Here is a 23,603-nt window from a genome sequence, read left to right on the forward strand (position 1 = left end):
TATTTTTAAAGATGTATTTAAATCATTTAAATAAACGTGTGGATAATCACTGCTATGAGGTACATGTCAAAATCTTGATAAAGCGAAGAGTCAGAAGACGAGAGTTACATGATGAAGAGTGACAGAAATCAGAGGAAATGAATGTTTCAGATTATGATGGTGGTTCCACCAAGGTTCCATCACTCCATTTTTGGAATGGTGTTGAGGAGGACTTGATGAAAGGGTCCAGAGCAGCCAAGCGGTGTTGGCCTCAGCAATCCTCCAGAGCGGGAGGGAGGGGACTGGTGAATATGGCACAACCCCATGCTGCTGGCTGGTATGACACAAGCCTGCCATGAGGTTATGCTGGAACTGTTCCAGCACTTCAGGCAGCTTAAGAGCCATCAGCTGATGGCCCTGAATAGGTCCCAGACTTGTTTCAACTGCATACCGATTTTCCAGGCTCTTAAATGACCGACTGCAGAGGTCTGTTGAAGATTTACAGCACCTACTGTCCCTGAAAAAGGATGAACTGCAGTCAGCTCAAGAAGAAATTGTAAAGCTAGAGGAGGAAATAGGTAATCCCTAGTTATTTTTATGCTTATGTCCTGTTTTTAAAATAGAAAGTACTTATTTGTGTCTTTACAGATAGGTTAAACCAGAGGAGCACTTCGCAGGATGAAGTAGTCAATGTGCTTAGAAGTACTATTACTGTCTTGGACAAAGAAAAGGACAGTCTTCAAGAAACGGTAGATGAAAAAATGGAAAGAATTGCATGCTTAGATGACAACTTAGCTAACAAGGTATGTGCAGTAAAAGTGTTCCTTTGCAGTCGGTCTGGGGATTTTTACGGCAGTTGTGTTTTAGGGAGACATTTTGCCTTGATGACAAAGCGTGTGCAGAGCTCTAGGCCTCACATAAACACTATGTTTGGACTTGGCCAATACAAAGAGTCATTTGCCAACTCAACGGCATTCTAATTATGGTTGCTAGTGTATTCTTTCTCTGCTGGTCATGACTCTTTCTCACCTCAAGCAGGCACAGGAGGTGTGTCAAGGTTTTGAGCCCGGAGGGCAAGTGAGCACCATGAAGCTGCTTGATAGCTCCTTCCCCCAAGGATGAGAAGCAGAAAATAAAACAAAAGACTCAGGAATTGAGATAAGGACAGGGAGGAACACATATTATGGTCATGGGTAAAAGACATACTCATTAGGGGAAGAAAAAGAACAACAATTTAATTTAAACACCATCACCACATAATTTTCAAATCAAACAGATTAGGTCAATGAGAAATACAAACACATCTTAAAAATGCTTTCCCCCCACCCCTCCCGTCTTCCCAGGCTTAGCTTTGCTCCTGATTTCTCTACATCCTCCCCCACAGCAGCACAGGGGGGCTGGGAATGGGGGTTGCGGTCAGTTCACATGTTGTCTCTGCTGCTCCTTCCTCCTCAGGGGAAGACTACTCACACTCTTGCCCTGCTCCAGCGTGAGGTCCCTCTCACAGGAGATGGTCCTCCACACACTTCTCTGACATGAGTCCTTCCCATGGGCTGTAGCTCTTCACAAACTGCTCCAGCATGGGTCCCTCCCATGGGCTGCAGTCCTCCCAGCAACAGACTGCTCCAATGCGGCCTTCCCTCAGAGTCCCGGCCTTCTTCAAGCACATCCACCTGCTCCAGCGTGGGGTCCTCCCTGGGCTGCAGGTGGAGATCTGCATGGACTGCAGGGCACAGCCTGCCTCACCATGGGCTGTAGGGGAATCCTCCCCCTCCTTCTTCACTGACCTTGGTGTCTGCAGAGGTGTTTCTCTCACATCTCACTCCTCTCTTCTGCTCCCTTCCCCTTGCCCAGGGGCTTCTTCACCTTCTTAAATATGTTATCAGAGGTGCTCCCACTGTTGCTAATTGGCTTCGCCCTGGCCAGAGACTCATCTGACTTGGAGCTGGGGGAGCTTCTAGAAGCTTCTCACAGGGGCCACCACTGTAGCCCCCTCCCCTGCTACCAAAACTCCCATCACGCAAACCCAATGTATATATTCATAGGTAAATAATTGCTGTTGCAAGCTATACAGATATATTTTAATTTTCATATATTGTATTTTGTCAGTTTTGTTATTTAATGTGTGTCTCTATGTATTAAATTTTACTAATTAAAACCAACTTAGAAGGCCCATTCAGAAGTACCTGAAAATACTTGTACCACATTAGGCTTCTGAGCCATTGGAAGGAATTGTTTATTTAAAGTGGGTGCATCTCATACTTTTTAGGTCTCTTCTTTGCCGGTTAAAGGAATGGGGAGATCCTCACCTCTAAATGTTACTTATGTATTAATACTGTTTGTAATTAAGTCAGTAGTTTCCACTGATGCTAACTGTTGTTAATTATTTGGGATGGAGCAGTTCAGTAAGAATGAGAAAAGAATTCATGTTCTGTTCTTGACATCTTCAGTGGTGACTTTTAAATATTTTTTATAGAAACCCCTTTAAATTGGAATCTGAGTTTTAAAAAAAGCAAGCGTTCCATTTTATTGAAAATACTGTATTTCATCTTACCAAAAAAATGTATATTTTGACATTACAATTAAACCCACAACACTTCAATTAATAGTAGTTCTTACATGAATATCAACTATGAAGAATTATGACTCTGCTGGACTCTACTCCAAGAAGCTTCTGTGCTGTCCTCACCTCCTGGAAGATCAAAAGGTCATGGAAGCCTCATGACCTGTTTTAGTCCTCAGCTGGGGTGAGTTGAAAACAGAGTGGGGCAGACATTAAATCATGGGAGAAGTCCGAACACTCAAGTTGTCTTCTGTTATCTGTAGTTGGGGATGGGGGAAAAATAACATTAGAAAACCAATAAAGGAGAAGCAATAATCGTTGGGGCTGTTTCTCTACAAAACAAAGACAGTGTAGTGTCAGAAGCAGAGGCATCTGGAGACAATAAAAGGACAGTTTTTCTCAATTTATTAAAATCTAAATTGCTCAATTACACTTACCACAATGTGTTTTTAAGAAATTCTTATAATTAGGGGTTTTTTTGTCTTATAGTATGTCCCTAAAATTTAGATAATTAACCTAAAGTTAAATAAGCAATTCCAGGGTTCAGCTGGAAAACCCAATTTGTTCTTTTTTTATCACCCTAAATCTGAGAAACATTCAGATGCCTATGTGATGCTAATTAAAAAAAGTTAAGATTAGGGCTTCAATCTTTTAATTTAAAATATTTTATACAGGAATTGGTGCACATGTGGCAAGCCTGACCTATCCAAATGCTATTATTCCTAAATGAAACTATATGACCACAGACTTTTTGGTTTTTTAAGCCATTCTTTGGGACAGAATTTTATACTTTCTCTTTTTCTCTGCTAACAGTGTAAGAAGTCAGTTGTGTGCAATTTGGTACCCTAGTCTTTTGGCTTTATGTATACAGGCATTCCAGTTTCATTTCATCCTCAGACCCTTCCTGGGCAATGTAAAGATCATAATCGCTGCAGCAGTATTAATTCCCAGACATAAAGTCATACCATTCACCCTCCAGTATAATTATCTTGTCAGCCAAATGGGGGAAGAGAGAAAGCCAGCCTTGGTGCTGCGCAAGCACTGTTCAACAACAGCTGAAACACTGGTGTGTTATCAGCACAGTTTTAGCCCCAAAGGCAAAAACTCCATCTATCTTCTGGCAGGCTGTGACGTTATCTCTGTCACAACATCCACCAGTGTGCAGCACAGGCCGGCACGGGGCACTCCAGCAAATCCGCTGCACAGTGGCCACCCGTGCCCACCGACGGGCTGCTCACGCCCAGTGGAGCAGACTCGGCTTGCCCAAGATAACTAATGCCCCAAACACAACGCCCTCTGTCAGGCTCCCAATACAACATGGATGTGGACATTCTTGGCAAGTCCAACAAAGGGCCCCGAAGATGATTAAGGGATTGGAGCATCTCTTATGTGAGGCGAGGCTGAGCAAGGTGGGGCTGTTCAGCCTTAAGAAGAGAAGGCTCTGGGGGGAACATCTCCATGTACACAAATACCTCATGGACAGGAGTAAAAAGATTGTGATGGTCCCTTCGCAGTGGAAGTACTCAGGGAAGGTACAAAAGACAGTGGGCACAAATTGAATTCCATTTAAACAGATGAAAAATACTTTTTTTTCCATGAGGGTGGTCAAACAGTGGAAGAGGCTGCCTGGAGAGGTTGTGGAGTCACCATCCACAGAGGTATTCAAAGCCCAGTGGGACACAGGCCTGGTGAGCCTGCTTTGAGCAGGGCGTTGGACTAGGCAGTTGCCAGCAGAGCTGACCAGAAGGGCAACAATTCTGTGACTCTGAGAAATTTTCCTCACAGTAATGTGATTAGGTAGGTGCCTAGCCAGCTGTAGTGAAATTGTCCCTTATTATCTATATCATGATCTTTGACTTTTTAAAAATAAGTATAAAAATAATTGTATTGCCATTGTTTTGTCTCAATAGTAGATTTATCTACATTAGAGCTCATGTGGATTCTGAATTTTGGAATTTATCATATGACAGTTGCCTATCCCACCTGACTGTGCTGCTAGGTCAGCATCATCCGAGTGGAATTTCTCCACCAGGTTGGTCAGTGGTGTGTCCTTTACCATTTCAAGGTGATGGTGCAGGAATTAGACTGTTTGCATAAACTAACTAGAATGGCATGATGGCAAATGGAAGAAAGTGGGAAAATGAGAATGTCAGTGGCTTCTCCTCGGTTTTAATACTGCTGAGCAGGGACAGCTGTATTTTCCTGAATGCAAACACAGAAATGAGTTGAAGTGTGGTGGTTAGTCAGCTGTGAGTAAGCCAAGGTCTGCGGGAGCAGATACTGCTCTTCGGGGAGGTTTTCACTGGGCCTCTAAGTCCAAAGGAGCACGTTGACGTTTGAGCTTGTTTTTATTTGAAAAGAGATGTGTGGGTTACTGGACTATAGCTGTGTGTGGAATCTTTATCTGTACCCATTTGCTTTGCATAAATGCATAAATAAAACATGTTGAATAGGGGTTAGGTGCCCTTGGCTTGCTCCTTGCTTTTAAACGGTGTATTTGTGCCACCTAGTGGGCCCATGTCTTTTCTAGCGATCATGGCACGTACTTAACAGGTTGGGGTTACGCTGTAGAAATTCTAGATATATCTAATAAACTCAAAGTGAAAGAATTGCTAATAAAGGCAGGTGTTCCTGAAGCCCATCCATCACTTTGCTGCTGAGGTTTGTGACTGCTTTGCTTTCCAGAAATTGTCAGTTCTTTAGAAAAAAAAACCCTCATTTCAGCTTATTTTCTCCTCCAGGAAAGTGAAAATATTGACCTTTGTCGAGAAAGGTCTGATGTAATTGAGCAGTTTGACAGATCTGAAGGAATTGGGAAAGGCTGGATTCACCTCTTTCCTCGTGGCTACTTTTGAAGTTTTCTATCTGTACCACCTAATTCTACTGGCTGAAAATGTGTAAGTGCTGCGACAGCAGCAAAGCAAAACCCCTAAATCTTTCAGAACTGCTGCAAAATTCAGCTCTGGTAATTGAGGTGGTTTGTATCTGTACATTTTGGATATAGATACGTGTAATTGCTAATGTAAATACAGCAGTCAATATACTTAACAGCCATCTAAATACTAGGTCTGGTGCATGAGCCTCATTTCTGAGTTCCTTGTGCCCTGTATACTGTGGCTTCAGTCATGAGGGGACTGAAAAGGGAACAGACTGCACCTCTCATGGCATGTATGAGCAGTCATCTCTAGAACACTGCAGGTGGAAAAGTAATTTCTAGCAATTAATATTTATTCCAGAGTCATATAGCTAGTTTTCTGCACAAACATCACTTCTGACTCAGGAATTCACTGAGCTGCAAAACACCAAGGAGTGGGAGAGTATTAGTAAATGCTTGCCTAAACTGACATTCTTCATTTAAAATATCCAGTATTGGGGACAGTCAGAGACAAAAGAATGTGTGAAACGGCTCTTTGGTCCAACCCAGCATGGGTCTTATTTTTCTGTAAGACCCAGGTCCTTTTAACAATAGCAGAAGGACCACTTCTGACTGGGCCAAAATGTTCAGGAGCAGGCAGGATCCAAAGCTGTATGGCCCTTTTGTCCAGGGAGCATCTGAATCTGGAGAGCTGGCTGGCAAAACACATCTTAGCAGTGGAAGATCGTGAATCACATCTTCAATTTCGGTTCAAAAAGTGGCAGAGTTTGGATGGAAGTAAGTGCAGCATCTGTCTTTGCCGAGCTCTCCTTGGGAAATGGGAAACCAGTGTCCAGCACTGGTAAAGTCTTGGTGTAGACAGCTGAACTGGAAGAGGGGGGCTCCAGAAGAGCTGATACAAATACTGGATTTAAAGGTGTGGGAAAGAAGGGAGGCTGTTTTCTCTGCTGCTGTGTTGGGGAACAGCAGATTTTTGGTTTGTTTCTTGTAGTTCCTCCCATGTTTTAGTAAACGGAGGGGATAAATATTTGGTTATAGCTCTGGCTTCAGACTTTGGTCTCGCTGTGAGGTGAGAACAAACTGGGGTTCGGAGCCGGGGTGCAGCCAGAGCCGGGATGCCGCTGAATCCGGATAAATTCCTTCCTTCCCAACAAAAGGAGCCGAACGCTGCTAGTTTGAGAGCGAAGGCAGTGATCCGGGAGGGGCTGGGGGTGAAGGCAGAGATTCGGGAGGGGCTGGGGTTTGGGCCGGTCCCGGTCCCGGGGTTGGGCAAGGTCTGGGCGGGGGCAGGGACAGGGACAGGGGTAGGGGCTGGGGTTGGGGCTGAGCCCGGGCCCGGGCCCGGGGCTGGGCGGGGGCGCGGCGCTGCGGGGCGCCCGTGAGCGGCGGCGGCCGCGCTGGCATGGGGCGGCATCCGACGGGCTGGGCGGCGGCGGCTGCGGCAGCCCGCGCCGGTAGGAGCCAGCGGCTCTTCCCTTCTGGCAGCGCGGAGAGGGAGAGCGGGTAGGAAGGACCCTGCCCTCCGCCCGCCCGTCGGTCCGTCCGCCCCCCTGCCCCGCGCAACCGCCGCCGCGCTGCTCGCAGCGGGAGGGAGCGTCGCCGCAGCCCGAATCCGCGCCCCCACCGACCTCCCCCCTCGGGCGGCGGCAGCGCTTTGCCTCGGCGCAGCCCTCGCCGGGCCGCGGGAGCGTTGGCCGTGCGGGGTCGCCGGCTGGTGTGCTGGCGGCGAGGGGGGGTGCCCGCCCGGCTCCCGGCCCCCGGCCGCTCGGTGCTGCCCGCCGGGCCGGCGCTGCCTCCGCGGCGCGTCTCGCCGGATGGTGCCGACGAGGAGCGGGCGCGGCGGTGCCTAACGCGAGCGGCGGCGGGAGGCGAGCCAGGAAAGCAGCCCGGGTAAGTGGTGGCTACCGGCGATGTTCGGCGCCTTTGTTCGGTGACAGGTGCACCGAGCCGTGCGGGTGCTTTTCGGAAGGCGCTACTTCATTGCTGCCGGGGAGTTGAATGGCTGGGCTGGCTCTTCCCAGTTCCTCCTGCTTCTCCTTTGTTAGCATCTTCCCAGAGAGTCCCGTATTATTTCAGCTTTGCTGAAAAGCAGGAGCTGTCAGAAAGATGACTTTGTTTCACACGATGCTTCTCCAGAGCAGCATTGCTTTGTTTAAGCTCCCGTAAGCCATTTATCATACAACTGCCGCCCCGTTTTAATGAGCTATGAAATCTGCTGCTTTTCACGGTTGAAAGGCAGTGGCACGTCGTTTCTGTTTCTTATCCTTTCCTTAAGAACTGGAGCAGGTAAGCTAGAGGTAATATTATTTTGCACGGGAAGCTGTTGGCTTACACAATCCCCTTAGAAAATGTCTATTTTAGAGATAGAAGTATGTGTAACACAAATCTTTTCTATGTCATTAACAGATTTTTAACGAATGAGGTCTGGGGCTTTTTAATTAATTTTGCTGGTATTACCATGAGTCAGTTACAAATCTCCTTCTCTGTAGTTGTAGTATGCAAAACAGTAGTATGCCTCCACTCTTGTCATTTTAAGTGTAAAAATGTCCAGTTAAAAACACAGTTCAAGGGGTAAATAGAGACCTGGAAACCACAACTGTGCATCCTGAAAATTTAATACGCCTGACAATAATGGCACTGAAAGTGATCTGTTGGGTGGATGGGGGATGGGGGCACGGAGAAAGGAAAGAGTAATTTGCAACCACAGGCCTAATAACAGGTATTCTGTTAATAATAGAGATATAGATAATATAATTAAATACATTCCCAAACAGATTTTCTGTACATACCTTAAATGGTGTATAACAATTGTACGAGAAGAGCTCTTTTCTTGGAATCCGAGCTATTTAATCTACCCGATAGCAGTAACATGTAGCAGGTCCTGTATTTTAGACAGATTAAAGATGATAAATTGGAGTAAGAACTGACTTTTATTCGGTATTTAGTAATGCACACTCAAGAAATACCCATCACCGAAATAATTCTAATTGCACCTTGCATAGACAATAGGTTCTGTTAACTATATCAAAATATCAATCAGTGGGCATAAATGTTATGGTGAGTTTCTTCAGCAAAGCTATTGATATTTTTTAATATAGGCAGTAGTTAGCAGTTCTGCATATGACTTACTTTATGTGGTTTGAATCCAGGTCAGGAATTCATCAATTTGACAAATCCAGCTCTTCCTTGGCTGCTATCAATTTATCAGATTAGAGGTGTTTGGTTTTGAATAGTTCATTGCAACAATGAGCTTGAATGTAACACCGTGAAGTGTATCGAAACTTTATATGAAAGTGATTTGTATATTTATTTATGTCCCAGTTTGATGATAATAACAAGAATTACCTTGAAATCTCTATTAATAAATACGGCACGTAGTGAAGAGATTGCTGCTCGTTGTTATTAGGTGTTTTCTCTCCAATAGGAAAATGTATCTCGGAGCATCCTGTTCTAAAATGAAGGACCCTTTTCAAATATCCATTTGGGCAATCCTGCATTTTAGAGAGGATTGCTTCACACTCATGAGCAATGATTATTTTTTCCTATACGCTGTATAATGGGATTTTTAAAAGTGCATTGGTAGCAAACACGGTTGGTGTAAAGTATGAATGTTTTGCTGTGTTCTGTGCGAAGACATTGACTTTTTTGTCTCTTTTTTTTTTTTTCCCTACATTTATTCCTTATACATCTTATTTTGGTCTGTTGTCTTGTGAGGTTATGTAGATAGTAGCAGTGGTGAATTGGTAATGCATTAGGTAAAAATCTTTTTTTAACATCCAGTTCCTGAAAACTTGAACAAAATATATTTACTTTTAAAAGGGACTGTTACTTTGGCAATAATATTTAATTGCAGATACTAAAATGCAGCCTTTTTAGTTCCACACTTCTGATTACAGCAATAAGAGTAACTTCCATGGTTTCTTCTGCTTTGTCTCTTAGTCACTGTGAATACTGTTTTGCCGGGTATCTCAGTCACTGAAAATTGATATATCTGTGTGAGTGATGTAGTAGGGTTATTTCAATATATTTCTACTGTAGATGTGTCAGGTAAGCTCTTTTTAAATAAGAAATGCATGGTATAATAAGCGTTGACTGAAATGTGATGATGAGTTTCTGAATATGAATATATTTGGTTGTTGGTTTACAATGAAGTCTAACATAAACAGAATTTTTGTATAGACAGCATAAGCTGAAACGACTGTGTTTTGACTTTTTTTCTCACAAGCCAAGAGAAGAAAAAGATTTTTTTTTTCATATTCTGAATTATTCATATTTGGAAATCGCTGAATCTGATTGTTAAGAGGGATTTTTTTTTTTCCCTCGCACAAAATCAATGCACAGTCTTTATTCCGTAAAGGCCCAAATAAAAGAGTTATAACAAGTATGGATAAGCCTACTACTGGCATGTTAGAAAAGTACAGTTGATTTCTTTAGAGTGAACAGACTCAGGGCAATGTAGTTGCATAATAGCTTCCATCAGTGTGATGTAAATGTTGAGATGCTCTAAACACCTATATCTTGTCATTGATCCCATGTATTTGAATAAGATTCAGTTATATGAAGTGCACGTTAGAGTAGAATTCATTGGTTTTGAAGAATGTGATAGAAAGTAACCTAACGTTACAGTGTTAACTTTAATTACATTAATGCTTCCAGTGGAGGGACCAAATTCTATTTTTTTAATCTATTATTTAAATCAGTTAGTGATGGATAAAAAGTGTGTTTGTTTCCATGGAGACTCTGTGAGCTCTGTCTTTAGGAAACAATGAGTTGTTGTGTAGATCTTACACTTATTGTTTCCCATCACTTCCTGAAGGGACTTTCGCTCCTTTTGATTCTCTGCATTGCATATCACACAATTTCTTTGATTAAGAACCAGAATATATTTTGTCAGACGCACACAGCATTTACCCTTACTTTGCATTCAGCATTTACACTTATACCGATGAAGTCTTCCAAAGAAATAAAATTGACTTGTAACAAATGATTTTTAATTAATACTGTTCAAGAGCCAGTGTGTCACATGGGGTGAATCATGGTGATTTGTTAATTAAGTTTGGTGGGGAGAAAAATGTAAAGATCTTGCTGCATGTTATCCTGGGTAAGTGGCTTATGCTGCAGTTGCACAACACCTTAAGTGATGATGATTCAGATGCTACTATAAATGTATAAAGTGCATAGATACATTTTTAGATGGTTCAGTTTCTCCTTTGTGTATGCATGCTGTATGCCAAATTACAGAAATACAAGTTTCATGCCTCTAACAAGGCCATTTAAGAAAATACTGTCATATTCAGCTGATTTTAGTTCATGGGAGTGAGTGATATAGCTAAGTAAGGGTAGTTACGACTTTTCTGTTGACTACCTTCATTTGCGGTAACTGATTTGACTCTCTGTGTTGGTTAAGTGAAATGCTTCACATCCCAGTGATGTTTTGACATGGTTAACCTTATCATTTCAATAATAACACATATGCAGGCTTTATTTTCTTCACATTTATTGCCTTAAGAAAAATGATACGATGATCCAAATAAGTAAAAGCTTTCCTCGCACTTTAGCGTTCAGGTGTGCAAAATGCTGTGTACGTTGCTGACCTCCTTGAACATCTCTTTCATTACTCAGCATGTTTTGAAAGTCAGCAGTCAGACTTGGGCAGCTTCATAAAGCAGCTCAATCTAGTGATTTGTGGTGAGGCTTCTGTAGGAGGATGCTGCACGTAAGCGATTACGTTTATTGTAAAGCTGAAAAGTGGAGGGAGTGTGATGAAAAGAATTAAAGTGAACTGATCCGTACAAGATACTGACTTTCATGTTGCTCTTCAAAGAAAGTTGATTTTCTTCAAAGTAACATGCTGTCTTTCTCTGTGGCCACATTTAATAAAGCCACATTTGGAACTCTTTAGCGTGCGCGCGCACACACATACACACACAAAGGTACAATTACAATGATGTGAGGAACAGTTTGGCCCAGAAGAGAAAAATAGTGATAGAAACCCGTGTGAATCCACAGTATGTGTGGGTATCTGTTGGTGCACACGTGATATAGTTGGGTTGGGTGGCACCATCTGCCAACAAAATTGAACTGTCCTCCCCATTGTAAAACCGCTTTTCTGTTGCCTATAACTTTGCCAAGTTTTAACCATGTGGGTTGTAGTTCATCACATGTCTTTGTGCCTCAGGCTAATTTTTATTTAAATTCAGCTAAATGATTGAGAATTAGACTAATTGTTTTGCCTCGTTAAAAAAAAATCATAAAAATCCTAAGTTCTTTTGGAAATACGGTATTGTCATTCTGCTTTGTATCTAGGCTACAGATCCTGCTAAGGCAGTGTCCTGTTGTCAGAGTTCTGCACTTTCACTGTGTTTGTGAAAACCTGCCCAAATTTTCTGTCTTATGTCTTCAGATTATTGTAGTTTTTACACATTCACCTGTGAGAACTTTAGCAAATAAAATGAGAGATTGCACGTTTATTCAACACCCAGTACTACAGAGTATTTTCAGTAGTGGCCACAGTGGTGCTCGCTACATCTGCGGTTGACATCTAATCAGAGAAGGACTGTGAATATACTAGAGGGAATTAAAATTAAGTTATTCAACAGGACAAAGATAATTGTCGTTATCAGCTGTATAAGGAAGCGATTAGGTGGTAATTCTTTAGAAGACCTGTGGTTTATGGTAGATTACTTGAGAAGCTGCTGCAATAAAGACAAACATCGTATCGTGATATATAGATAGGACACCAGCATGGAAGACACAAGAAGTGACACTTCCACTCCATGCAATAGTCCTCCTCAGCGGTAACACCATATCTGGTTGGGGTGCACACTTCAAGAAAGATGTGGATGAACTGGAAAGAATCCAGAGGAGAAGATTTAGAAAATATGGCCTGTAAAGGAAGGTTGAAAGGTCTGGAATTGTTTCAGCTCCAATGAAAGAAGAGTGGCAGGGTGAACAAGACATGATAACTTTCAAATGTCACAAAGCTGTTGTGAAGAAGTGTCCTCCATGCCTGTGCTCAACCAGATGATACAGAATGGGTTCAGCATTAATGAAACTAAAGCAATGGAACAGATGAATTGGGATTTTCAGGATTTTAGCATCATTAAAAGCTGTTTGAATATTACTCAGGAACAACATAGATATAGTTGAAACCTTTCTGGAGCAGTGTGGTGGAACACATTACTCTTTGAGGTCTCTTCTAGCCTTATGAATCCTCAACATCTATGCTCCTGGTGTTGACCAGGTTGTACCTTGTCCCCTCATGAATGTTGTGGCAGGATTGCCTGTATGTGATGTCTCCAAAGTGAGCAGGTGTGTGAGCAGAGAGGTTCAGAACTTTCCTTGTAATCTCTTGCTTAGGATCAAATCTGACATCCGCTCCTCTCTTCTTTCATAGTGGTTCCTCTGCTGGTCCTTGGGTAGAAAGTGTGAGGGATCAAAGGGCCAGGTGGCTTTGGGAGGAATCTGAGAACCAAGTGGCATAGGGAAGAGGAGGATTGGAGAGCATGAGTACAGATCTCACAAGAAACTGGACTATGTGATGAGTAGGATAGTACATGAACATGGGACATGAAGAATGTGAAGGGGAGCTAAGACTTTGGGGCAGATGACTGGGAATTGGTAAGGAGTAGGATATGGGGCAAGCTAGTAGGTGGAAAGTCAGGCTGCTGGCAGAGACTCCCAATATACCTTGGGACAAGCCTTGACAAGTGCAAACTGGGATTGTGAAAGTAAGGAGAAGATGACAAAGACCCAAGGAAGATGAAATCACATGACTGGGAAAGTCGTGTTGGAGACTATGGGACAGAAGTAATTAAAGGTTGGAAGAAAATGGCGAAGAGTCTTTCTTCTGAAGATTACATGGTCTTCTAAATCTTAGCTGAGAGCCCATGGTTTTGTCTTAGTATTCGTGCTTTGGGAGATCCATCATAAGTGATTTCTTGGTCTTTTTGAGTGGAGAATGACCACCTGTTACTGCAATCAGCTGTTCTGTTATCTCAGATAACAGAGATCAGTGCTGGGGATGTAAAGACTGTACTGCTCCTGGTTGGGTGTGCAAAATAAAAGATGCAAAAGAAGCATTTTTCAATCTTTTTTTTTTTTTTTTTTTTTTTGACAAAGGGGATTGCCAGATTTGCAAGTGAAAGAAAGGAAGTGCCAGAACTAAAGTGCCCTTGTAAGGATTTAGCCTCTGCATATATTTATTTTATTTCAATCTTTAATTATATTACTGAATGTTCTTTTGCTCACATAACCCAAGCTTTACTGAGTGCACAGAGTGGATCTGCCCTCAGTGTGAATCACAGCTGTGTACTGAAGGAAGCTGTGGTCTCTGGCATCTGTGGCATTTGTTGTGGAAGAAGATATTTGGAGAAATTGAGGCAGAAATGTTAATTAAATGTTAATTAGACATTTTTCACACACTCAAATAAAAAGCTTAGCTAAAGGCACCAAAAACTAATTAAGGCTTGCTATTGCAATTGTGACTTTTTAAAATATTTGTTTTTTTGCTTCAGTGGGTAATAGTGATGTACATAAAAGACCAGGTCCTAATTCCCACATAGCCCAGTTGTGAAGCATCAGTACCTCCCAACCCTTGCAAATGACATGAAAAAGAGCTGCCTCTTATGGCAAGAAGATCAAAAGACAAGAGCTTTTCCTTCACATTTCTGCTTCTAGTGGTACATAAGGCACTTTTTCATACCTTTCTTGAGGAGAAACCTTGTACTTGGGCTTCACGGAGCTGTGAGAGTACCTAAGTGGCTAAGAAAAAAAATGAGGCTGATTTTTCTTTCAGGATCCTGTTCCAAGCTTGGTAGATATTTTGCAGTAGCCTACGCAGCCCATCTGGGGGCTGTAATGATGAACGGTGCCATACTGCTCTCAGCCCAGAAACTTTGGCAGTCACTGCTTCATTTGCTGCTCATGTTTGGAGGAAGGACAGGCACCCTCAGCTCGTACATGTAGGTTTTGATGTTCTTCCCAACCACCCTGTTCCAACATCCCCTGTTGACAGCTCAAGGGTGGGTTGTACTAAACAACCCTGCTATGTTTTTTCTGGCAAGTAGATTAATCTTTCAGCTACCCACACAGCCTGCTGAACACTGTCATGAGTTACTGGGGTCTGGTATCCTGATACCAACATCTGATATTTGACAAACTGCATGCTTTGGGTCATTGTATTTCCTCTGATAAGATGGGGGGAAAAAAAAGTAGGTAAGCTTTGGAGCACACAAATGTTTCTTCATATGTGAAGTGAAGGCTCCATTTGACCTGGGGTTACATCCCCTTGGACACTGCCTGTTGGAAAACCCTTTCCAGCAGTTAAAGGATGGACTCCTGCAGCCTTAAAGCTCACCTTTCCTGGGCCTCTTCAGGAGCCTTTTCAACCAGAGGCTGCATCAATAAAGGGGAACTGTGCTGCAGGCCAGAAGGGTCACTGAAGTAATTTTTTCTCAGCCCAGGTGTTTTCTTGGAACTAGTCTACATTGTCAGAGTGAAAGAGAATGTGAAGACCCATTTGTGACTCTGACAGGACCCCGAATGCTTTTGTTTGTCAAATAGAACGGTGACAGTGGCATTAGCTGCTAGACCGCATTTTACATCATTTTATCTGCAGCGGGCTTATTTACAAATTGCAGCTTGACTGGTTTGAGAAATCACCTTCAATTTGCTGTAGTCTGGATCCAAAAGCAATACAGGGTAACACCATTTCCACTCTAGGTGGCTCTCAGATTCTCTTCCAGGATATTTGTGACAATGGTTGTTAATTTTCAGGTGCATGGGATGGCTCTTGCATCCTTACAGCAGTGACTGATTAGCAAAGGGCAGTTCTCCTGGGCAGGAATAGAGCTTCTGCAGCTCACTTTCTGTAGCTTTGGTTCTTTGGCTGTTACACTGAACATGAGAAGCATCTCATCTAATGGTGCACTGCAAGCCAGGCTTTGCAAGTATTGTCCTAGATTTGATGACTGGCAGCTGACCTGGAGGTAGGTCCACTGAGGAATGGAGGATATATTCTGCTTACTCTACTTCGCTTACAGTTCATGTTTTGTCAGCACAAGACAAGATAGGAGTCTCTGCTTATGTGAACATGACTGTATATTTAGGTGAACCTTGTGATATACGCAAATTTGCAAGCGTTACATTTGGCTTTGTACTGTCATGACTTGAAAGGATTCCTGGTGGCAGGTTGACTGCAATTTTGTGGTCAGATTTGAACTCTTTTTGGATTATGGAAAGTCCCGTTCAATATTTTGGTAGGAATGCCTCTTTATCCGTCACCCTCATCTCTTCTTTTGTCAAGAATTTATTGAGACTTGGTATCTGTTCATCCAGTGCCAGATCATCAAACCGTAATTTTTGTCTCATGGGCCCTGTGTCGTCCAGCAGATGATCTGAATCACTTCAAACCAATGGACCATGAGTAGGACGGCATTTTAAGAACTGATTTTTGGAACTGAGATTTTAAAGTCAGTCTTGTTTTCCATAGCGACAGAGGGATAAGGAGCATGCTGCTCATGGGTAATGCTGGAGTCAAAGGGGGTTTTTTACCGAAGAGTTTGTTTACATACATACACTGAGTATGTGAATGTGAACATAAGACTATATACCTTGAAGAAACTCCAGTTGTTGGTAAGTGACTTTCCTTTCCATCTCCATGGGTTTTCTGTCTACCTCTATGTCACTTAAACTAACATGGGATCCTAAATTCAGTGTTCTTCAGTTTGTAGGTGCCTCAGTTAGGAGTTTTAAATAATTTTAATTCATTTTAATTAAATTAATTTAATAGAATTGCTTAACATTATAACTGACTGCAGTCAATGGTTGTGTTTTAAATGTGTCAATAACCGTATAGCATTAAGTAGTCTCAAAAAAGCAAGCATAGATATTTTAAATTGGACACCCAAAATTAGTGACGGTGTTTTTACCATAATTTCATGTGTGGCTCTGCTTCTGCCTATTTGGACGAAAACATCCTCCTTGCTTTCAGGGTGCTCTGCAGTGTTGACTCTTCCCATCAGAATTTGTCACAATGACAAGTCTGTCTCACTGGCTACTTCTGATCTTTGGGCCTTTGGCTCTCTGAAATTTACACTCTATGGTATTGCTCCTCACTCATGGCACAGGACATGACTGACCACAGGTGTCTAATCCCACTTCTCTCGGGGACCAGACTTGCACATTTTCACCCAACCACACAACTGAGTTGCATATTGAATTTGTCATGCACATTTCTTTTTGCAGAACTTTATTTCATGTGGCAAACGTAACAGTATCCTGTAATGCACAACAGAGTCCAAGTGTCCAGCAGTAAACCCACAAAAGCCCAAACAATGACTCTCCATTATGTATACCTAGTCAGTTCTTTACAGATTGTATCATGGACTCTGCTGTTGATTATGATCTTTTATTGTGTAGCTCTTACAAATTTAAATTCATTACTTTTGTCATATGCAAACTATTAATGCAGGTTCCCCACATGAGTAGCACTGTTTTTTCATTTTTTGTAGCTATTAGGTGTCATTCTTAAGCTTGCCCCTACTTCAGTTGCACAGCTGTAATAATTAACATAATTTAATCTTTTCTATATAAAGATATGTTCTATAAATTATAAATATATACTGTAGATCTGTGTCTAGATCTGCATGGCTAGAGCCTACATGAAGCATACTGATGATACACTACTGACTGCACTAGAAAGGTCTGTGAGGAAATGAATCATTTGGTCTTCAGAGCAGAGCATGACTACTGTGTGGCAAATCAAGCCTTTGTTTCTAAACAAGAAGAAAAATGTTGCCTAACTGGCCATTAAGTCAGCTTCAGTTTTTCTATTCTCTAACCTGTTAGTACTTATCTCATGAATAATAATGATTTTAGGTGTGTTTTGGGTGCAATATCATATTGTTTGTGTATCACTGAATAAATTTGTGCAGTGTTTTGCTTTTTTTTTGGTCAATCTGAGGGTGTCAAGTAGATGTCTCCTGTTCTTCATAGCTGCTCTCTATAATTCACTTTACTCTTCATCTTAGGCATTTTCTTCACTTGGACCATGAAGGCCTCAAACCTCAGAATGACTTAGCCAAAATATGAACATTTTAGAGGCACAGCTAATGTTCTATATAGCTATACTGACATGCTTCGGATTTTCAGAAAAACTTAATTTTAAAATAAAATTAAAAAAAAAAAATTGCAGATAACCCTAAATGAATGTGAAGGAAATTTGACTACATTTCTAAAGAAAAAGTATTTCTTAAAACAAACCCCAAATCTCAATCTTGCTATCTAGTAGGCAAAGAAAAAAAAAAAATCAGAGAAAACTATTGACAAGGCTTTTTTTACTCTTCAGTCCAGCCTGGCAGTGCTGTATAATTTAGGATACAATACTGAGTTCATCATTCAAAGCTTTAGAACACTGTAAGTTCAGCACTCAGCTTGTGAAGTTGCTTTCACCCACAATGAAACAGAAAGAAAATGGGGATAACAGGGGAAACACCCTAAGAAACTCTTTGGCTTGGCTTTAACTCTGTCATTTAGTAAATCAGTTTTATTCCCTTCTATCCTCTCTTCCAAATGAACAAACAACCCCCACTTCCCAAAGAATCCTGTCTTTTCTGTTTTGTTGGGGTTTTTTGTTCTTTTTATCCTCAACAAAGATACAAATACAGAAAGATTTCTGGCACTAATAGTATTTTTCCAAATGGAGAGTCTACATCTGTGGTGCTAATTATTAAGACCTATGAAATTATATAATAATGTATTTATGAAAATATTATAACACAGTAAATGTGTGTGTATATATAAAGCCACAAGTGTATTGTTAAATATAAATTAATAAATCATATAATTAATGATTATCCAGAATAACATGTTAGGGAAATCACTTCACAGACCATGATTTCATGGACCAGCACTAGCCTGCCTAATCTTGGTTCTGCAGTCCCTGGGCAAATAGCAGCTTACAGTACCTGCTTAAAAAGCCACCTCACTGCACTGCCATCCCAGCTAGTACTGGGAAAGGGGATTTCAGCAGAAGAGAGATACACACCAGCGTGGGAGCAGAGGCAGCACGTGCAAGGTTTCACTACATGGTCAATGGTGCTTGCAGGAGCTGTGCCAGATTTGTTTGAGGAAAGAGCCAAAGGGCCTCTGAGTTTCTGTTATGTACTTCAAAAGTGAAGTCTGCTAAGAAGGAGGTGGTGGGGTCAGCTTGGCACCTGGGGAACCATGAGTTACTCTTCCATGTATGTTTTTATTGCTGTTTCTTGAGGAGTGTCAGTGGTCTCAAATCTGAGAGATTTGGTCCAGTGGGAAAGGTTGATGGTGCCAGAATTTAAGGAAATAGATAGCTGTGCCATCACAAATAGACCTGCAAATGCTTCAGGACTGGGGCTGGGAAGGTCTCTGGGAGTGTTTAATCATTTAAACTGTTATCTGGTGACCTCCACGCGTGCTGCTTTGTATGTGTTTGCTTTTGGTCTCAGTGCTCTATGGATGGAGCTCGTGCTGAATTCTGCCTCTGCTCTTCGCACCCTCAGGGACTTCGACTTCGGTGCTAGTTTTGCACTTCTCAGCAATTAATTGCAATTACCCATTGTTCTCTTATCACTTAAAAGTTTCACCTCTCTCCTGTGATTTTAAACCCAGAAGTTTTTGTTAACCTGTCAGTCTGCAAACAAAGAGGCCACTTGGGTTTCTGTTGAATGCCCCTTCCTGACTTCAAGTGTGATTTTTTTTGTTTTTTTTTTTTTTTGTAAAGCACTGTTAATTACATTTGTAGGACATGTGCATTGTTGGTCTGGTCAACAGAAAAGAGGCAGCTTGGGCTTTTTTTCCAGATAATCTTTTAAAGTTGCAGAAAAACCTTCTTGTTATAATGAGTTATTAAATGTCAATAATTAAGCTATCAAATTTCACAAATTTATAATAATAATATAATAGCAAGTATTTAGCAGTGTTGCATGGCAAGTGATGAACTGCATTGATTATTATTATGTAGTGCTTAACTGAGATGGGTAAGCAAATAACTGATGTCAGACTTTTCCTACGGAGGTAGGAAGCTAAATACATTCATTTCTTTGAGAAACATATCAATATATTTTACTTTTTAATCTCTTGGTATATGGAGATGGGAAGCAGTCTTCTGTTTCAATGAAAACTTGAGGAATAAAAAGCTGAATGGCTGTTTTCATTGGGTGATTTAAATCCGAAAAATACAGACTGATTACACCATGTGCTGGCACCTTGTAATCTTCTGGAGTTGGTAACTGAAGAAAGAGAGCTCTTTTCTTCTTTTACTGTTCAAAGGTTGCCCTCCAAAAACATTCCAGTGATGTTTACCTTTGATATTTGTTAAACACTACCAGAGATCCCCTGTGAAGTGAGAAGCAGATGCAGATGGCTGCAAACAACTGCAGGTAGCTTGTGGTCAGCTCTTGACTTCTGATGAAGGTTTTCAGAGCAGGAATGGAGTCACACCAGTATGTTGAAATAGCTATGTGGTGAATCCATAGGTTAAGTGGCTGCATTTTCTGGCTTTGAGTTTTTGGATTTTAGTAGAGGAATTAATGTCTTATGGCAACTTTGAGCTTCAGGAAAGCAAAACACTACTGTCACATACTGTCAGTGACGTTGCCAGGAAGAATGTTGGTGTCGTATGAATTTTGCAGAATACCGCTAAACTTAAGAATATCAGAAGACTTAGACTAGCCAGTTCCTTACTTATTTTAGCATCACTTTCCAGCTTCCATTTTGACCCTTTCATCCTTTTCTAAAGAAGTTTGAATGTCTCATAAGCTGTGCAATTATTTTTTTCCCTATAATTAATTCTGCTAGTGTTTTATTATTTCTCAGTTACTTTTGCATAAATCACATATCAGAGTTGATACTGGTGTCAAGTACGACAGCTTGCATGTACAGATCCTAGACATGGGTGATGGTGTCAGCAACTGTGACCTTTAGTTTAACTCATCAGGTGCCTTATGAACCTCATTAGAGGGGCATTTTGCACTCGGGTAGAGGTCTGACTCCTAGCTATTTTTGTTGGGCTTTTTTTATCCTTCACTAAGATCTGGAAGTCTGCTTGGTCAGTTATATTAAAATAATGCTAAAAGGAAATATATGAACTGCAGCTGATTAGTAGGTTTAAAAAGTAGGGAGGACAACCTCACTGCCCAAGGTGATGTACAAGAAAGAGGCTATACATTTTGGATGTTCTGTCTGCTCCTTCATCCTTCCCATGGAGGGAGAAGTATGTGGGCTTCTTCTGAAGTTGATAGCCATGTGAATTTGGTGTGTGTGGTCAGGCTGGGGAGAAAGCAGCGTGCAGGCACAGACACTGGGCTTTTAAAATAGCACTTTAGGTGATTTATATTTAGGTAATTTTAAAATTGCCGCTTCAGATGATTCTCAAGGTAACCTCTTGGTCTGCTCTTCTGAACCTAGACCCCCCTGATAAATGTATCTTTATTTTACACACAGGGAAAATGCATGCAGTTAGCGATAAAAGACACGACAGTTTTCTCACTTAAATGGCAAAAATTCTGATATAAGTCTAAAATATGTGATACATTTCTGTCCTTGCATAGGTCCCTCAGTCCTGGCACAGGCAGCTGCTGGCCCGGTTCCCTGATAAAAAGGCAGTAAAGCCCTGCTGAGCATGAGGGAATGCCACTGCTGGGATGGCTCCACCGGTCAGCGGGTTTTATCCTCCCTGTAAAACGCTCTGTTAAGTTTATAAAAGATTAAAAGAAGAAGCAGCATAGTGCTGCACATAATTTGCTCTCTTGTCAGCCACATACGTTGCTTCTACCTGACTGACCATGGTACTTCTGTTCTTTCCCTGAGTTGCTGTTATTCTTGTAATTTGTACCTAATTCGTTTTTTTTCCTTTTTCTGATGAGGGAATGCCTAAGATTTTGTTGATGTGCAATACATACTCTCATTCTTTCATACAGTCTAGTCTTATTTGGCATGGAGTCTTCTCAAAAAATAATCGGTATTCATGTTTTTATTTTATCTTCTACAAGCTGCACTAATATTTTGCATCTTCCCTGGGATTACAGTGTCATAATGTTCAACATTATTAATATTTTTTTTATTTAGCAACAGAGAAATCACATTCCCTCATTTGCCTTGCAAAATATTCTTTATTTTCTAAATATTTAAAGAACTAATGTTTATTGACAGTCATTAATTCTTCCATACAAACTTATTCATTAGTATTTTGTATTGTTGATGTGTACATCTGTTCTATGCCTAGGGAGATGGGTTGATTTAAAACCAAATCATTTTTCTAATGGAGGAAGCACTGGGACTGACTCTGTGAAACTCGGGTTCTTTCCAGTGCTTTAGAGTGTAAATAAGCACTGAGCCACACAGCAGACTTCACAGTAAGCATCAAGGCCAATAAAAATACACATCTGTTTACATAGTGGATACTTTTTCTCTCTTTTTGCATAAAAAACATCTAAAGGGGGAATGCAAAACTGGTTCATGGTATGAAATGAAATGTTTTCACTATATAGGTTATTTGTTCTTCATATGAAAACACTTTGGAAGACGGTGTAATAAAGTGTATTTAGTGCCTAAGGCAAATCTAACTCTCATTGATTATCTGTCTAATGCTTGTATTTTTGCTCAACTATTACTTAATGCATTAAGACCATACTTAATACACTGGTACCATGGCTTTTTGCTATTATAACAAGAAATGGTTTGTAGGTTAATACATGCTACAGTGATTTGATGTTTATAACTCTAGTACATATCAGATAACAGTTCAGTAGAGAAGAATGCTTTAAGAAAAGTAATTTTTCTCTATAAATGCTAATGTCTGCTAGAGAGACATTAGAATAGAGAAAATTCTATCTATAGAATATATGTAGAAAATAATATAGAATATAGAGAATAATATTTTTTATCTATAAATTCTAATCTCTGTTAAGGGGATACTAACTTTACATTTTGATATTTCATGTACTGTGACAGATCTCCTGTTCATAAAGACATTTACAGTGAGTCCTGGACACACTGTTTTCCTTACTGAAGGACATGGAGGGCATTCTCTGGTCAACACAGGCTATTCAAGACACAGGTCTGGCTTTAATAGTCTCAGATAAATGTCAGGATAATGTATAATGTCCACCAAAAGCACCTGTTAGCACAGCTTTCTGTGAATAGTTTCCTGATCACCTATTACCTATTACTGTGTCTTGTAAAATAAATAAATAAATATTTACATCTGTTTAGGTGCCTTTGTTTCTCAAAGCTTTTTTCTTTTTTAATGTATGAAAACCTTTTGTGCCAAGGTTCCTAAACTTCAATCAAATCAAGTAGACTGTATCAATTCAGATTCTCCCCCATTTTTCTCAAAAGTAAGATTTTTTTTTTTCTCTGTGCTGTGTCCATTTTTAACTATGAACAGCTGAATATAGCATTAGTGTCATGCCAGTTATTGCCATCATGAAAAATAAGAAAGAATAGAGGAGTATTTTCCCCAGCAATATAAACTATGTTTTCAATTGCTAGTGAAGGGGAGATTATAATTAAACCTTTCAGATTATTTGGAGTTTTCTGTAGGTAAATGTGAACTCTAGCTGGTCTCCAAGTTGGTAGGACACCAAAAAAATCCTCCAGTCCAAAAATTGCGTGACTTCTTTAGAGCGTTCCTGAGGATCTGGGCTTACAGCTTGAGGCTGCGGGCACTGTGCTAAGTGGGGCACACATTTCTTGGTTCACAGCTGGCTGGCATTGTGCCATCCCTGATTATGGGTGACTGATCTTAAAGGCTATGTAGACATTTTTGGGGTAGCACTCTGCTAATTGTCTGAAGTATTGGATCCATTTAAAAACTACATCAGGAGGTGGAGGAATTTGGACCCATGTAATTCACACTGCCAGATTAAAACACTTTTGATCAAAGACCTGTGTTCTCCAGAGCAAATACAGCAGATACAATGGGCTGTCCTGATCTATCAAAAAAAGAGAACCTTTCTCTGCTTATCTGATGGCTGGACAGGTTGGCTCAGGCAGTGTGAGGGATGCCCTGTGCCCCATAGCCAGGCTCTCCAGCCTCTGGGTCACAATCTCTCTCTTATTTGCATGTCCTCTCTGTGTCATTGGAGGTGGCTTTGATGTTTGTATGCAGGCTGATATCCATTGCAAAATGGCAGTCTTTCCTCTTGT

General features: G+C 41.1%; 1 protein-coding gene across 3 annotated transcripts in view; it reads left to right on the plus strand.

Annotated features, from left to right (window-relative positions):
- Positions 1-7,097: 7,097 nt before the first annotated feature.
- Positions 7,098-23,603, plus strand: part of CRACD (capping protein inhibiting regulator of actin dynamics) — a 139,484-nt gene continuing 122,978 nt past the window's right edge. For 2 of the 3 annotated variants that reach the window (XM_074822605.1, XM_074822609.1), the window contains exon 1: positions 7,098-7,307. The gene's annotated coding sequence lies outside the window, so the exon portion shown is untranslated. Of the gene's footprint in view, positions 7,308-7,637; positions 7,704-23,603 lie in introns of those variants that run through there. The other variant, XM_074822607.1, reaches the window with a different exon arrangement.

The sequence above is a fragment of the Strix aluco genome, chromosome 4, assembly GCF_031877795.1.
Source record: "Strix aluco isolate bStrAlu1 chromosome 4, bStrAlu1.hap1, whole genome shotgun sequence".
Taxonomy (NCBI): Eukaryota; Metazoa; Chordata; class Aves; order Strigiformes; family Strigidae; genus Strix; species Strix aluco.